This window comes from Diadema antillarum, unplaced genomic scaffold (assembly GCF_040938485.1).
Source record: "Diadema antillarum isolate AM-2024a unplaced genomic scaffold, OU_Dant_1.0 scf00000083, whole genome shotgun sequence".
NCBI classification, from domain to species: Eukaryota; Metazoa; Echinodermata; class Echinoidea; order Diadematoida; family Diadematidae; genus Diadema; species Diadema antillarum.
Window position 1 is genome coordinate 1,134,913 of NW_027270972.1, and position 15,475 is coordinate 1,150,387.

General features: G+C 36.7%; 1 long non-coding RNA gene across 1 annotated transcript in view; it reads right to left on the bottom strand.

Moving 5' to 3' along the window:
• The window catches only part of LOC139717845 (uncharacterized), a 37,745-nt gene extending 23,901 nt beyond the window's left edge, over nt 1-13,844 (bottom strand). Inside the window, exons 1-2 of the long non-coding RNA XR_011710006.1 lie at nt 13,684-13,844; nt 9,932-10,386 (exon numbers count right to left, since the gene is read on the bottom strand). This is a non-coding gene — a long non-coding RNA (uncharacterized lncRNA). The remainder of the gene's footprint in view (nt 1-9,931; nt 10,387-13,683) is intronic.
• Nucleotides 13,845-15,475: the final 1,631 nt, after the last annotated feature.

Here is a 15,475-nt window from a genome sequence, read left to right on the forward strand (position 1 = left end):
TTCTGAGCTACTTGAATATACCGTGTAAATACAGTCAAATTGAATGCCATGTGGGAGTGGAATTTTTACCAGTCATGACTTTGATCAATGCAAACTATACAGTATCCTTTGCATTAAGCTGTATAAACTACATTGAGAACAGAGGACAAGTGTTGGGGCTACAAATGAGCAAATGAAGATAATAAGGAACTTCTACAATGATGAAAGAATTTGCTATACAAAAGGGTACATCTATGTACTTCTCTGGCATATGTTTAGAGTAACAGAATGGATCACTTTCTTTTCTTTTGCTATAATCTGCAATGTTTAACTACAAAAGGATTGCTCACAAAATACATGAAGGAATGCAGAGATCTATACTAAAAACAGTAACACAGAATCACAATGTACATAATTATAATTTTCTGGGAGAACCTACAACGGAGTGCAAAGATGTACAATTTGTGTACTGCATGTAGTTTCCTATTGAGCATATTTCATGTGATATTCTGCGGGCCCTGAGAAAAGATTTGAATGAAAGGTCTCAACAAAAAGAAAAAAGTATAAAACATGCTGATGTTCCATCTACTTGTAACTTGTGTCTCAACAAAAAAAGTATAACATAACATGCTGATGATGTGCCATCTGCAGGTACACTACTTGTAACTGACACAGTGAAAGGGATTCACTCTTTATCTCTTCTCCTATCTACAGAGTGTCTGAGAAACTCATACGATGTATCTTTCTGGCCTTATTCAAACGAGAACAACACAACAACAACAACAGCAACCAAAGTTCATAATTCCCCCTGCCACAAGGCACAACTCAAAAGAGTTATGATGTAAATCCGACTTCTTACAGGGGCTGCCAAGGTAGTGAGTCACCATCAGCCCAGGAAAGGGGGGTGAACACTAATTACGCCAAAGGTTTCCAGACAGCGCGATGGGCCAACACTACGAAACACATTCTTCATATCTGCAACTACCAGGCTACAAATGTACGCGCTGTATCAAGTGCCATGTAACTACACAAACTACACGTACGTCAACATAAAATAATGTAAACGACAGTGCAATATTTTATGAAGTCAGAGCTTACTAGAAGAGACAAAATCTTCAGTAACTACAAGTAAACCAGAATCATATTGCAATTATTCATTTTAATAGCTTTCTGTAGTATGTTGAAATGTTTGGCCCACTTACAAGCCATCAGTCCAATACACTGAACATCATGCCAAGTTTCATGGCTTATGGAATCTGGGACGGCAATGCACTGAATGTATTATTTACAGTGTTACCGGAAAAACAGCAAATATGTGAGAGGATTAAATGGATCAAACAGCTTTTATTTTAATAATATGCCGTTCAAAGTAACCCTCATTCGACAAGAACAGGATGTTCACTACCATAGTTACAGAACCGATTACAAATTTAATTGGGATCGGTCGTAATAATTTTATTCAAAAATAGAAAGGAAGCAACTAACAAAATGTAACATAATACTGCTTACGCTATATATTTTGCGGGGGTTTTATTTTCGCGAATTTCGCGAGTCGGGAGCTATTCGCGAAATTAACAACACGCGAAAATATTACCTTCCAAAATGAATCCCTTGCCTTGATGATACAAACTTTTCAGTACTAGTATACCATGTCACGGCTTACCGAACAGACCATACTCACTGGCTAAGCTTGTTTACGTATATAGCACATCCACGTCTACTTACGAATACTGTAGAGAGCCAATCCATTATCGCAAGGGGACCACTCGTCAGAAATCTAGCGCGATTGACTTAACCACTTCAAAAATGTCGAATTCTAACTTACTAGTTCGCAGAGTTTGGTAAGTTTTTTCATGCAGTGTATAACTAGTTTCATTCTTATTTGCTAGTACAATGTAAGTTGAAAATTCACACTTTCTTTGCCATTTCATATTTTGTCTGGTCCCCCAATCGCGAATTTAACCACTCGCGAAAATGTGTGACAGGGGCAATTCGCGAAAATTTATGTACGCGAAAATTATAGCGTATACAGTATGTTGAACAGCTACATTGTAGTGATTTTACCACAATGTGACAGAAAAATGGTGTAATGATTATTTGTCAAACATGTACAAATTCTAGTATTGACACAAATTTGGGTACGATTAATGTGAAATCTGTAGGCTAATCTATGCACTGTGTTTGTCCCGTTTGAAACACATTTTCCTTTATCTATTACAATATGTAAGAGTTTTTTTTTTTTCAACTGCGCAGCTGCTTTCACAAAAGAACCACGACAGATTAACCCAAGAAATATATCCCAATTTCATGCTTTCCTATGTACAATGTAATTATGATCAGTATGTTTAAACTCCAAAACTATAGAGTATTGATGTCTCTCATAAGTCCTATCTATTGTTGTAGATATTGTACTTCCTAGTGCTGTAAATGGAAATACATTGTCCATCTTGTTCATCAGAGTTTGAGGGAAAAAAAACATGTCAGAACAATTTCATGTTGCCTTCCAGACTTGCTGAACACAGTGTTAAAGGACAAGTTCACCTTCATAAACATAAGGATTGAGAGAATGCAACAATATTAGTAGAACACATCAGTGAAAGTTTGAGGAAAATTGGACAATCTACGCAAAAGTTATGAATTTTTAAAATTTTTGTATTGGAACCGCTGGATGAGGAGACTACTACAGCTTGTGAGTCATATGCGTACAACAGTATAAAGAAAATGTAAAGAAAATTCAACATATTTTCACTTTTTTCGCATAATAAAAGAGCACTTGACTTGCCTCTTTCTAAAGGCAGGGGGAATAATATTACCCATAACATTTGTCGATAACGAGTCGGGGGAATGTGTACTTTTTTCAAAAGATGAAATTTTGTGAAATTCTCTTTATATTTTCCGTATATTGTTGTACGCATGTGACATCTAAGTTATTCACACATTGCAGTAGTCTTCTCATCCAGCGGTTACTGCACAAAAACATCAAAAATGCATAACTTTTGAACGGATTGTCCGATTTTCCTCAAACTTTCAATGATGTGTTCTACTAATATTGCTATATTCTCTCAATCCTTATGTTTATGAAGGTGAACTTGTCCTTTAAAGGGATGGTACAGTATTGGTGGAGATGAGATTTGGGCTTTTAACTTTTTGCGAGATACAGTGTACCAAGAAAACACTTATGAAATAGTACAGAGCATACCATTTTAAAAGGAATTCAAAGTTTATTTGATGAAAATTGAGTTTGGAATGACGGAAACATCCAAAAACAAAGTAAAACAAAGCGATTGTAATGTGGGTCCCACACTTTATTAGAATCACTCTGTTTTGGATATATCTCAGCCATTTCAAAACCAATTTTCATCAAATAAACGTTGAATTCCTCATGGAAATACATGCTCTTTCATATTTCATAAGTGGTTTCTCATTATTTCACAAAAAAAATGTTAGAAACCAGAAATTAGGTCTCAACCAAAACTATATGATCCCTTTATTAAGGTCTGTACTAGATGCAGGCTTTGTACAATTTTATCATCTCCAACAGCCTTAAGTGTAGCAATAGGAAACAAGAAGGGGTAGGGCACATCTTTAAAGGGACTGTACAGTACTGGTTGAGGTGGGGATTCATGTTTTGAACATTCCTATTAAGTGAGATAATGAAAAACCTCTAATGAAATATGAAAGAGCATGTAATTACCTCCGCCAAGGGAGGAGGTTGTGTTTTCGTTACCGTTGGTTTGTGTGTTCGTTCGTTCGTTAGTTTGTCCGTGTGCAAAATAACTCAAATACAATGTAGTAGTGAACGGATTGGGATGAAAGTTGCAGGAAAGGTTGAGAATGACACAAGTAACAAACGATTAACTTTTGGTAATGATCCGAGAATTTTTGGGGAGTTTATGAAGGATTTTTTATGTTTTGGCAGGTAGGGTCAATGAACTTGGGAGTTCAGGCTGCGCGTATTTGAGGTTTGCCTGCGCGCACTAAAGTGTGTGCTCTAGTTTCTGCTGGGGCGGGGTGCGCCGTGCAGCTGAGAGCTTATGACGTAACAAAGGCTTCTATGTGGAAATCTGGCGACTTTTAGCACCGATGTTGTGTGTACGTATGATATTTCTATGGAAGAACAAGATCAGTGTAGTGGTGGAGATAAGCTTCATGTTTGGCCGAGGTCTGCGCTCTCAGAGTGCTTTTCTAGTTTTAAGAAGGATTCAATGTTTATTTGATGAAAATTGGTTTTCAAATGGCTGAGATATCCAAAGAAAAGCTAATAATAAAAGGCGACATGCCACAACTTTAATCTCTTTGTTTCACCTTGTTTTTGGATATATCTCAGCCATTTCCAAACCGACTTTCATCGAATAAACTTTTGATACCTCTTAGAACTGCATGCTCTTTGACATCTCATAGAGTGATTTCTGAATATCTCGCAAAACGTTAAAAGCTAAATCCTCACCTCGACCAGAACTGTACACACCCTTTAAGGTCAATTATTTTGAGAAGCCATAAGCTTCAGAGTAGGATGTACATACTGGGGTACGTACATCTGTAAACCACACCCTGTTCCTGAAAACTGTTCAGGGGTTGATCTACATTTTGTAGATATTACACATTGCATTTCTTTTCTCCTTCTTCTTCTTCTTCGTCTTCTATACAGCTGCATCTTGAGAATTTGGTCAAGTTTGTATCCTATGGCACTTATGGTAATCCCATACATCCTTGTGAATATGTCTTTGCAATAGAAATCTGACATCTTTAAGATGGGCTGCAATAGAACCATCCTAGTGCTCAAGAGATTTTAAGCATCTTTGAAGACAATATATGAAGGTTAGTTTTGGACATGAAAAGACATAGAAATGAAACACAAAAAATGCAAAAGTATGCTGGATAAAAAAAAACCATAGCGAACATTTGTATACATCATATTATGGGAATATTCACTGAGATAAAATTACACACAATGTACAATTTGTAACTTCTGAAACCTCTACAATTTTCTCATACAAATTTAAGTCAAATAATTGGGAGAAAAAAATAGTAATAATTGCAAGAGTAGTCACTTTTACTGGACAAGAACTTTGCTTAAACATATAATGACTTGAATAACTATTTGTCAGAGTGAAATAGATATTCATCATACAGACCATACAGTGCCTTTAGCAATGCAAATGAACAATACCACAACCCCCCCCCCCCCCAAAAAAAAAAAGCAAGACAAAGAATAAAAACTGTGTGTACAGATGTGTGAGATAAAGAATACAATGTACCATGTACCAGTGATACATTGGCAGTTCTAAAAACACTTCACCAAATGAATGACAGTACAATTATTGTAGATCAGGTACTGTCCTATGGGAAGCTCACAAAGTCTGTGTCAGCCATATGACAATAGTGTTGTGCAAATCTTTTCTTGGTGGGTACAGAAGATTAAAAGAAAAAACAGAGATCTTTTTAATTGGTTTCAGGTAAAGAAATCACTAACCTTAAAACAAATCAATAAATGAATGATTTAATTTGTAAGGAAACTGATAAAAGAGCAAATGAAGCCAGCCCTTGCTGATGGGCAAATACATTGTAACTGCTTCATGCATAACTGAACTTTTACAAACATCTCTCTCCTAAAATATCTAGGGGTATTGTCACAAATTTCCTTGTTTCATATCTCAAATCATGCAGGAATTTTCAACTGTTCCAATGGATTAGTTCAGCTGCACTTCTTGAGCAATTAAGTTCTTCCAAATCTTTGGAATTGTTGGGAAAAAGCCTTTAAATGTATAATATGCCTTTAACAAACCTTTTAATGTTTTTGACTGAAAAAGACAGATGGTTTGGCTCAAAAGTAGGAAAGAAAGAGCAGTTCCCATAGGAGTGTGCAGTGAAAAAAATAGGAAACTCCTATAGAATTAGAAACAAGAGCTGGGAATAGTCAAAACTTGGATCAGATTCTTTCCTTTAAATTCAGAATGGTTCGTAGGTCTGCACCATATACTGTAGATGAATGAAGACAGGTGACTAGATATGTTTGATTTTACCTCCCTCTCAACAACATTCATCACTTCTGAGAACAGTTTGTCTTTTTCTCTCCAGTAAAAATATGTAGTTGATATTTTTGGATAATCACTCATTTACTACTTTTCTGGATCATTTTCTTGAAATTTCAAGCACACATCTGTCATTTCATATTAAACAGAAATTGACAGTAAGAATCTAAATGTTACTTTCAGAATTATAATTACTGGGCACAATTTCAGCTTTTCCTATTGCATAGAATCTTTCACAGTGTGAGGCATCAACTATTTTTATGTATGTATTTGGAATTTTATATTGATAACCATGACAGAAAATAACATGGGGTACCTGAATATTGGAGTTTAACTTAAAACCTCCTTGTGAGTGACAAAGTACCCTTGCTTTATGACTTCATTGTATGTCTTAAAAAATTTAGACTTTTAACTTGTTCCCCTTTGGGATTCATCAATTTCCATACAGTTTCTGTAAGGGACCAGTCAGACCACAGTCGACAAACCCCTATTGTACTCTGCATAGCATTCAATAGTGTCACGCTGTACATTAATGGTTAAACATTCATGTACAATCCTTGGGCACGATCTGCAGCAACTTGGCTGCTTTAATAAGTACGCCAGCTATTGTGACCCACCCACAGATCAGAAGAATATAGAATTGTTAAAGATCTTGATATCAGTGTGTTTTGTTTAAAGATCTCAATCTCAGTGAGTTACATTCAAGGGCCTACACAATGCAAATGCATAACAAAAGACATTGTACAGAAACATGCAAGTTATGTACATCATTATTGTATGTTCAGTTTTAGGGTAGGTGCATTCCTGTGTCTTTTGTTAATGAAGTTTCTAATTAATGATTTACAGCTGATGTCGTTTGTGGAATCTTGGTTTTGAAACTTTTTTTTTGGGGGGGGGGGCAGATCCAAGCATTCTGAAGAAAAATAGCTGAGAATTGTAACAGAATATAATGTATGGCACTTTGGCACATTGTGTATCAAATTCCAATGCATAGGCCTAATGGATTAATATCAGAGAGTAGCGATAAATAAAACATGAAATCCAGTCATCTTTATTAATAGTACACTCATGCACATTGTGTGTATCAAAATAGGTCTCCTCACTAGACAATCCTGTCTGTCCTTTATCGTCTAGTGTTGTAGTCTTAGACAGACTTTTTTTCATACATTGTACATAACTACTGTAGATCGTGATCACAAGAATGCACGTGTCGTAGTACAAGGCAAAAGAATGATTTCTAAATGAAACACTATAAAATTGATTTTCCTTTATCTTCACTCACTATCCTTGGATCATGGATATCATACAACTTTTGATCAATATCTATCATATCTCTATTGATCAAAAGCTTTACAATGACAATCATGATCCGAGAATAAAGATGAAAGAAAATCAATCTGATCCTTATCTGAGTGCAACTGCACTGACAGAAGAGGCTAGCATTTTCTAAATACAGTACTGTACTCTCCGCATAATCGGGTAGGCTCAGGCAGAGCGTTTCTTACATGTACCCGATTAAGCGAAGTACCCGATTAACAGAAGAACACGTCTCACTCACAATCGACACACACAATGTGTATGTACGTACATTATGCATCGTATGCTTAACACGCGTGCTTGCCATGCACATTTTACATACCTTACACTTGCTCAGTCACGAGCAATATTATGGATAAACATGTCTTCAGAAAACTTTGTCGTTTGACTATAGACTCCTTGCTAACACGTACATGTAGGCGTTTTCTGAAATGAACACATCTCTTTGCGTGCACTAGTCACATAGAACCTCGGGTTACTTTTCGAGAAGTGACTGGGGAAAAGCAAAATTATGGAGCTGGTGAATGGCCTAATTTTCGTTGCAAACTTCTCGTATTGTGAATGTTGTTGCAGAGCAAGGGAGGAGCGCAAGTGTGTTCAACTCCTGTCTGTCTATGCAGTTGTGAGTGCCAGCTACATGTGTATTAAATGTTCGTTTACGTGTGGCAAGTCGCTACTGGTACATGTGTTTTCATGTTTAATCACTCCCCAAATGATCATTCTTCTTTGCAAATCAAGCAGAGAATGCGATTAGCTGTAGAAAATTTGACATTCATGTTTTCTTAAAGTTTTTATCTGCGATAAAATGTGGGTAGAAGTTAGATAAGAGGAAAATTATTTACCCATTTATGTAGAGAGGCAACCCGACTATCAGGTAATTTTAATGTGCATTAGAACTGATTTTGACATTACTACCCAATTAAACGGAGTACCTGTTTAAGCGATACCCGATTACGCGGAGAGTACTGTACTACAAAACACTTGTGCATTTTTTCCCCTCGTTTTTGCTGGTACCGGTAATTGTTTTTCCTGAGTTGACCTGCTTAAGAACTGGGTTAAGGTTGGAGTGTGGTTCATGAGAGCTCACAGGAATTACGTGTAGATACTGCTCTATCACTATAAAAAAGAAACATATCCTTTAGTTCCTAAGATTACATGTAAGTGCTGTAAGTGGAAGAAATCAAACTCTTCTTATTGCATGATATCCTCAAAAATACAAATAAGGAAAGAGTACCAAGACACAGATATGAGATCACTTATTGACACACTTGGGGAAAGTGGAAATGCATTGCTATTATTGCATGGCTGTGTACACAGAACCAGACCACCAGACAGAACAGTGCAGTCTCGTGACATGATTCCTTTGACGTCAGCAGTTTGTGATGTGCTGCATCCAAAGGCATCATGTTTCTAGGGTTTCAGATTCATGTATTCTGTATGCACATCTCAAGGCTCATCCTTGGAGAATGATCTTAATTCAAACTTGCTACAGTGTAGCTTGATGTCAAGGACACTTATAAAGTTACAAGCCTGTACGTATCTCTCATGTGTACATTATCTCAACCACAAGAATCCCTAACAAAACAAGCCCCAGATCTTTCTGAACAGAGAGCATACAGTGTACTTTCAGCGAGCTAACTTTTTTCAAGGCTGGGGAAATTAGCCTGATTTTACAAACTTACTACACCAGATATATACAATATATGACTCCAACAGCATGAAAGTGGTACACTCCAGAAATTGGCCTAAAGTTGGAGCATGCACAAATGGCATCATTTCCAATTGAGTGAGCTGTTGATTTTTATCCCTAGATGCACATTTGGCCACCAAAGAGCACTTGATGCAGAGCACTATGGAATCACACAATTTTTTTTTTCCATTACAGACAGTTCAAAATGAGTGTCTAAAACTTGTTAGTTCATGAACCAGATCACTTGGAGAGAATTAATGTAGGTTCTTGCTCAAAATGGTTGCTGTGTGTAGAAGTCACAAGTTAATGGTTAAAAGAGTGGACTGCTAAGTCAAGTTTTACACATCGCTTACGAAACATGGCAAGAAAAATGTCCAATGCAACCTGTATAAACTTCTTGTCCATGATTCAAGCTGAAAAAAGCAATCTTAATCTGCTTGTTTTTCTTTTATTTGTCATTATACTCATTTTCATTTAAAAGCTAGTTTGTAACTGGCAAAACCTTTAACCTTAATTCCTTTTTACTATTAATGGTTTTCAATGGTTTTATTCTTATAACACTTCTAACTTCCAATCTCAGTTACAGTAAATGCTTTATTCATTGTTTCAGTACTTTATACATTTCAATGCTTCCATCTGTTCAATAGTCTTTGACATGCTACTGCTATTACTATTTACAATTGTGGAAAGTAATTTAATGTCACAAGGTTTCCTTTGTACAGCAGGCCCCTCAGCTTTGAACCAGACTACTTTGTATATTTTTTCACAAGACTGAATGACAAAAACAACAACAATGAATTATTACCGGTACATATCACTTTAAATGGGTTTTTGATCAAAAAGACAAGTTAGTACAATGAATCTAGTTTCAATAAACATGCAAGCTTGAACTGCATACTACAGGAATACTTACCATATGGTGGAGAACCAGGTGATACAGTTTGTAGAAAATTTCCTATGAAATCCCACGTGGTTGGCAGAGGGAAAGACCCTTCGTCAAAGGTTGCCGGTGTGGAGTAGCCCTCACCTGCTGGCAATGGCCCGTAGGTGACGTTCCCATCGTTATTGACATTGGCTGCATTCACATTCATCACTAGAACACCAGCCACAAGAACCAGTAGCCAAAGGCCACTTTCAGAAGTTCTTAAATGGAACTCCATCCTCTCTGAATTGACTAGGAGTTACTGTTTTTGATATCTTGGTTGCGTTTCAAGGCAAAGCTATAAAACGTGTTGTGATATTTCTCTTGCAGAAGAAGGCTGCCTGTCCAAACACAGGTGTGGCAGAGGAATTCAAAATACTACCTGCAGCAAAACATAGCTTCTTGGTATAAAGTCGTCCTCATGCAGTATTCAGTCTCTTCTTGACCTACATTCAAAAAAAAAAAGCAAAAGCAAAGGAAAAATGGGGAAATGTGAGCAGAGAGATGTTAGCCTCTAGACAATGATGGTGATACAAACAATACCAACTGATGCAAAAACAATGGTTTGATACAAAAATGTAAACAGCATTCAGCATTTAATCATAAGCATAACGAGTCGACTGAAATAAAAACGAGTCTCTTGTCATCATTTAAGAATTCTTCAATAAATCTATTCTACTTGAGGCATGGTGTTAAAGATAGCAGAGGTAAAACAAGAAGTTTGTATACAAGTGACCCTTGTACAATTCATATCATTCCTCATTCCCTAAATGATTAATTTCTATCTACTGTAGTAAACCAAACACACAAAATGAATTACAAGTACATGATTCCAAGAATCGTGTTCCAAGGCAAGTTCAGGGATGATATCCAATTGTACAAGTTCAGAAGGCCTCTTACTAGGATCTTTCATTTCTTAGGAAATTTGATACTTACAATGTAGTAGAATTGTTTGTAGCAAAGTGAAATAATTTTCACACATGCACGAAACAGATAGTGGTGTCAAATACCAATTACAGCCCAAGTGAAATCTGCCACAGAACTTTCACTACCGTACTTCTGTAAATATTTCATATCATACATAAATGTGTATTATGATCAAGAGGGTTTTTCAGTGGCAAGCTGTTTGACTTTTGCTTTCTCAAACCTGAATAACATCAAAGCAAGTTTCCGCGATAAAAGTAAACCCATGTATTTTTCATGGTATGGTGACTGTGATGCCTCTATAGTCTAGCAAGGGTTGTCAGATTTCCAACAATTATAGACTACTTCTTCTCGGTATCAAAAATCCAATATTATCACATAGAATCATTCATCTTCCATTCAAACCAATAATTCAGTTGTAACCTGGAATAAGGCAACCACTGTGTGATTCTACACTACAAATTCCAGAGGAGGAGGAATTTTCAGGAAGTTAGTCAGGACAAAGTTACAGGTCTAAGCATTTTTAAAGGAAAAGAAGTCTACAGTTTTTTAAGCCAACATTCCTTAAATGGTTGAAGAGATAATGCAAACCTTTGTTAATCTCGTGAATTTATCACTTCCTTGAAGGTCACAGTACTATTTGTACAACTTCCTTTTATCAATAGCAGCCTACAGATACTGATTCGTACAATGTATGTAAATTAAAGCGGGATAAACTTTTTTGTATACTAAGGCCTAACTCTGCTAAATGGGATTCTAAAATAGAAAAAAAAAAGTCAAGAGATGAATTAGCAGAGATTACAGTCTGTTGGTTCTTCCTGTAACATTTCAAGTTTTTTATGTTTGGATCAAGTTTTGAAAGGTCATGACTCAAAAACTTGCAAAATGTATTTTACATGTATGTCAAACATCATAAGACGTGTTATATCATCATGCTCGTCAACTTAAGACTAATGGGTCATTTCTCTGGAGACTTGAGAAACATTATACATGCAGGCCTACACAATGTATCTAAAACATCAAACAATTACTTTCTTTTTCATCTCATATCCTGCTCCAACAACTGTTTAAATGACTTCTTGCTCTTTCACTTCAAGCAAACATTTTTATTTATCTATTTTTTTTTTTTTTTTTGCTAACACACATGATACAGTATACATGTATGGTATTATAAAAATGAAGTACTTTTTTCTCCTCTCTTGGACAACTAGTATTTGACACTAAGACCAATCAAATAAAAAAAAAAAAAAAAAAACTATTGCTGCATTGTAGACCTAATTCTGTTGCAAAGCAACTATCCTTTCAGCAGTATCTTCAAAATGAAAGGAAGGAAACAGAGGGGTTTTGAGTTTGGGTGTGGTTTCTATTTCTTCTTTTTTTTTCTTTCCTTCTTTTTTTTTGAGGATCATTAGGAGCCTATAGCTACTAGAATGACATGGATACAATGTGTAGGCCCTACGCATTTCACCAACTCATTAAAATATCATTTTAGCCAGTGTAATCTGTGACTAAACTGCATCAATTAAATTAGCAGCTAGTGGATTTGAATAAATGATATAAAGGTGATTGCCAGAAGATGGCATTGGTAAAATTCAAGATGTCATACATCACATGATGATAACTGTTCTGTGATGTTTGGTTTGATTATTCTCTGAAGTTTTTGCATTTTAATCACAAAAGAAGCTCATTTTACATTTGACTGAAAGATCGGTCTGTATCTGTCCGTCGGGGAATGTTCAGCGGAGACTGCCTCTGGCTTCACGGATCCCCTACGGAGGACAGCGTTAATGGCAAAATATAAAAGAGTCCTCTGGACAGACGGATCTTTCTGTCTAATTTTACATTTAAATGGTTCAATAAATTGAAGGTTACACTTCCATTGCATCAGTGTTATATGATACCTAGGAGATTTTTCTCTTTTTATTTTCCAACAACTCTGAGTTGATATGATATGCATGGCAAGGTACAAAAATTATCTGACAGAAACATGAAAAAAAAAGACTTCTAAGTTCTCCCGACTTCCAGTAGGTCTATAATTATAATATTAAAATTAAAAACTTGATTAGACTCTATGGGTCCAGCATTGCGATTAAAAACTAGGAATATGAAGGTTCATCAATATCAAAACCAGAGAAGAGGAATATGAAGTCATCAATATCAAAACCAGAGAATAGGAATAGATGCCTCATAAGATGCTAGACTTTTTGTCAGGCACACAATCACAAGCCTTGGTCCTTTGCCCTTTAGGTTTATTTACCCCGAAATGAAATCAAACACACTAGACTATTAAAAGCAGTGGCAGAATCTTCCGCACTCCTCTTTTGAAGCTGTGAGCACTATGGTTTTTAATTATGATGGCTACACTCATGCACTGCTAATACTACTACTATCGTACTAAGGAAGCTAGATCTAACGTTAGATATAATTACTCTTTCTACATTTACTTAGTATGAGAGTCTTTTTTTTTTTTTTTTGGTTACTTTCACTATAAACTAGAGTGCAGAGCAAATTTGTACTGCATTAATCTGATGCAGAAGTAGATTCTAGAACTCAGCGACACTTGCTTGAAGTCCAAAGGCCTACGGCGTAGGCCAGGCAGACATCGACGGATGTGTTGCCGAGGAGACACCCGGCCTGGGAGGGGCCCCGACTAGCTCTAACCTTCCCTCACTCACACACAGCTTACTCCTTCACGCACGATATACCAAACACTTTCAAAAGTACGAAGTAGTGTTACGGGTCAGCCAACAGTTTGATGACCGAGAGAGATAGTGAGAAAAACGTGATAATTTTGAATGAGTCAAGATGTGACAACTTACGAAATTGGTGGTTAGACAATCCAATTAAAATTTCCCAGATAAGCCGTAGATCCGTTCATAAGAAAAGGACACGATTGGGTTGATATCGTTCCAGGTTTTATGTTCTCCAAATTCCCAAATCAAGAGAAAGGAGTACTCGCAGGCACGTAGCGATAGCTCAGCAGTGCAGCGTTGCCAGGTCCCAACAGAGTAAAATCACCAAAAGGCTTGCAAAAAATCACCAAAAGCCATCAAAAATCACCAAATTTGGAAGAGCGTAGGTAAGGCTTTAATTTCAAGACAAAATTGTATCAATAAACCTTTATCAAACACTGCGCGAGTCTCGGTGCAATTTTCGGCGCGCCGTAGTCACACACACTAAGTGCAAAATGTGTACGATGTGTATGGACATATGACTATGAGTGTTTGTGTGTGTCGCTGTGACAAAAAAAGGGGCACATGTTATGTTTCTGCAGGAAATAAGGGGAAAACTTTGGGCAAAATGCATTTTCCTTTTCAATTAGTGTGATTATTTTTCATCGGTCTAAAAATCACCAAAAAGTTACCAAAAATCACCAAATTTTGATTTGGTTACCAGGCTAAAATTTTGTCACCAAACAACTTCAAAAATCACCAAATTTCACCCTTTTTGGTTCCCGAAATCACCATCTGGCAACACTGCAGCAGTGCGAGGATTGAGCGACGAACGAGAGATCTCTACTTATGTTACTGTATTACTGAAAAATCGATTGGACGCGAGCTCGAGAGGTACAGTGCCGCAAGTTGTGCAAAGTGTACCGGGGGCGTATTTTTTATTTACACGCAAGCCTGTGGCTTTTCGCAATTAAATTCAATGAAACCGCTAGTAATACGTCTATGCTTACTCCGCTCGGGTTCGTTGCGAAGAGTTGTGTGAGTGCCTCTGCTCGCGACGATTCGATTCGTACACGTTCGTCATTGAGTGTGTGCACGGGCTGTGAAAGTTTTGCCTGCAGTGGTAGACCCTCTTCGAATAGTACATGTGTAAATTAATAAGTATGTAAACGAGTGCGAAAAACAAAACAATGCAAAAAAAAAAAAATCTGACAAGGAGGAAAGGGGGAAGAGAGAGAATCATATTCACAGGAAAGAGATGAAAAAGCAATGAATATTCTGTGATATCTCATCAGTCATGCGCAACAGTGATCAATGTTATTGCGGGTTCCATATGGAAGACCGGATGCACAACTGTATTGGTGTAGGCTACTATATAAAATGATGGGGATGTATTTATTTCTCAGCTCCCAACCCCCTCTGTTATATTTGTTGCTATTAAAGGCCCCTAAATTTATCTTCAGACTGATGGTATATTATTTTGTTTCTCAAACCTGCCCCTCTTTTCTTCATGCTAGTTTCAAAGACTCACTGTGCATATGCATTTTCCGACCTCTCTCGACCCCTTCCTTTTTTCAAATGCATGACTCGTGTATTTCTTCCCTTCCTCGATCACTGCTTGAATTATCATACAATTTATTTGTTTCTTACGACTTTCTCTGCCTCTCCCCTCCTCTCTTTCTCATTTCAAAACTTTACAATGTTTGTTAACAAGATTGCTTTCTATACTTTCTACATTGATCAGTTTGTCTAGAAACACTGTACAGTCACGTGCAAATTATAGTATGAAGGAAAATTACACCACTATTGCATGAATTTATTATCACTTTATTCACTTCTTTTTCTTCAAACACTTTTTTTCATTAAGGTTTATACAGAGATAATCTGATCCTCCAATATCCAAGAAGTATTGTAATACAAACTAGAACTATCACTCAAT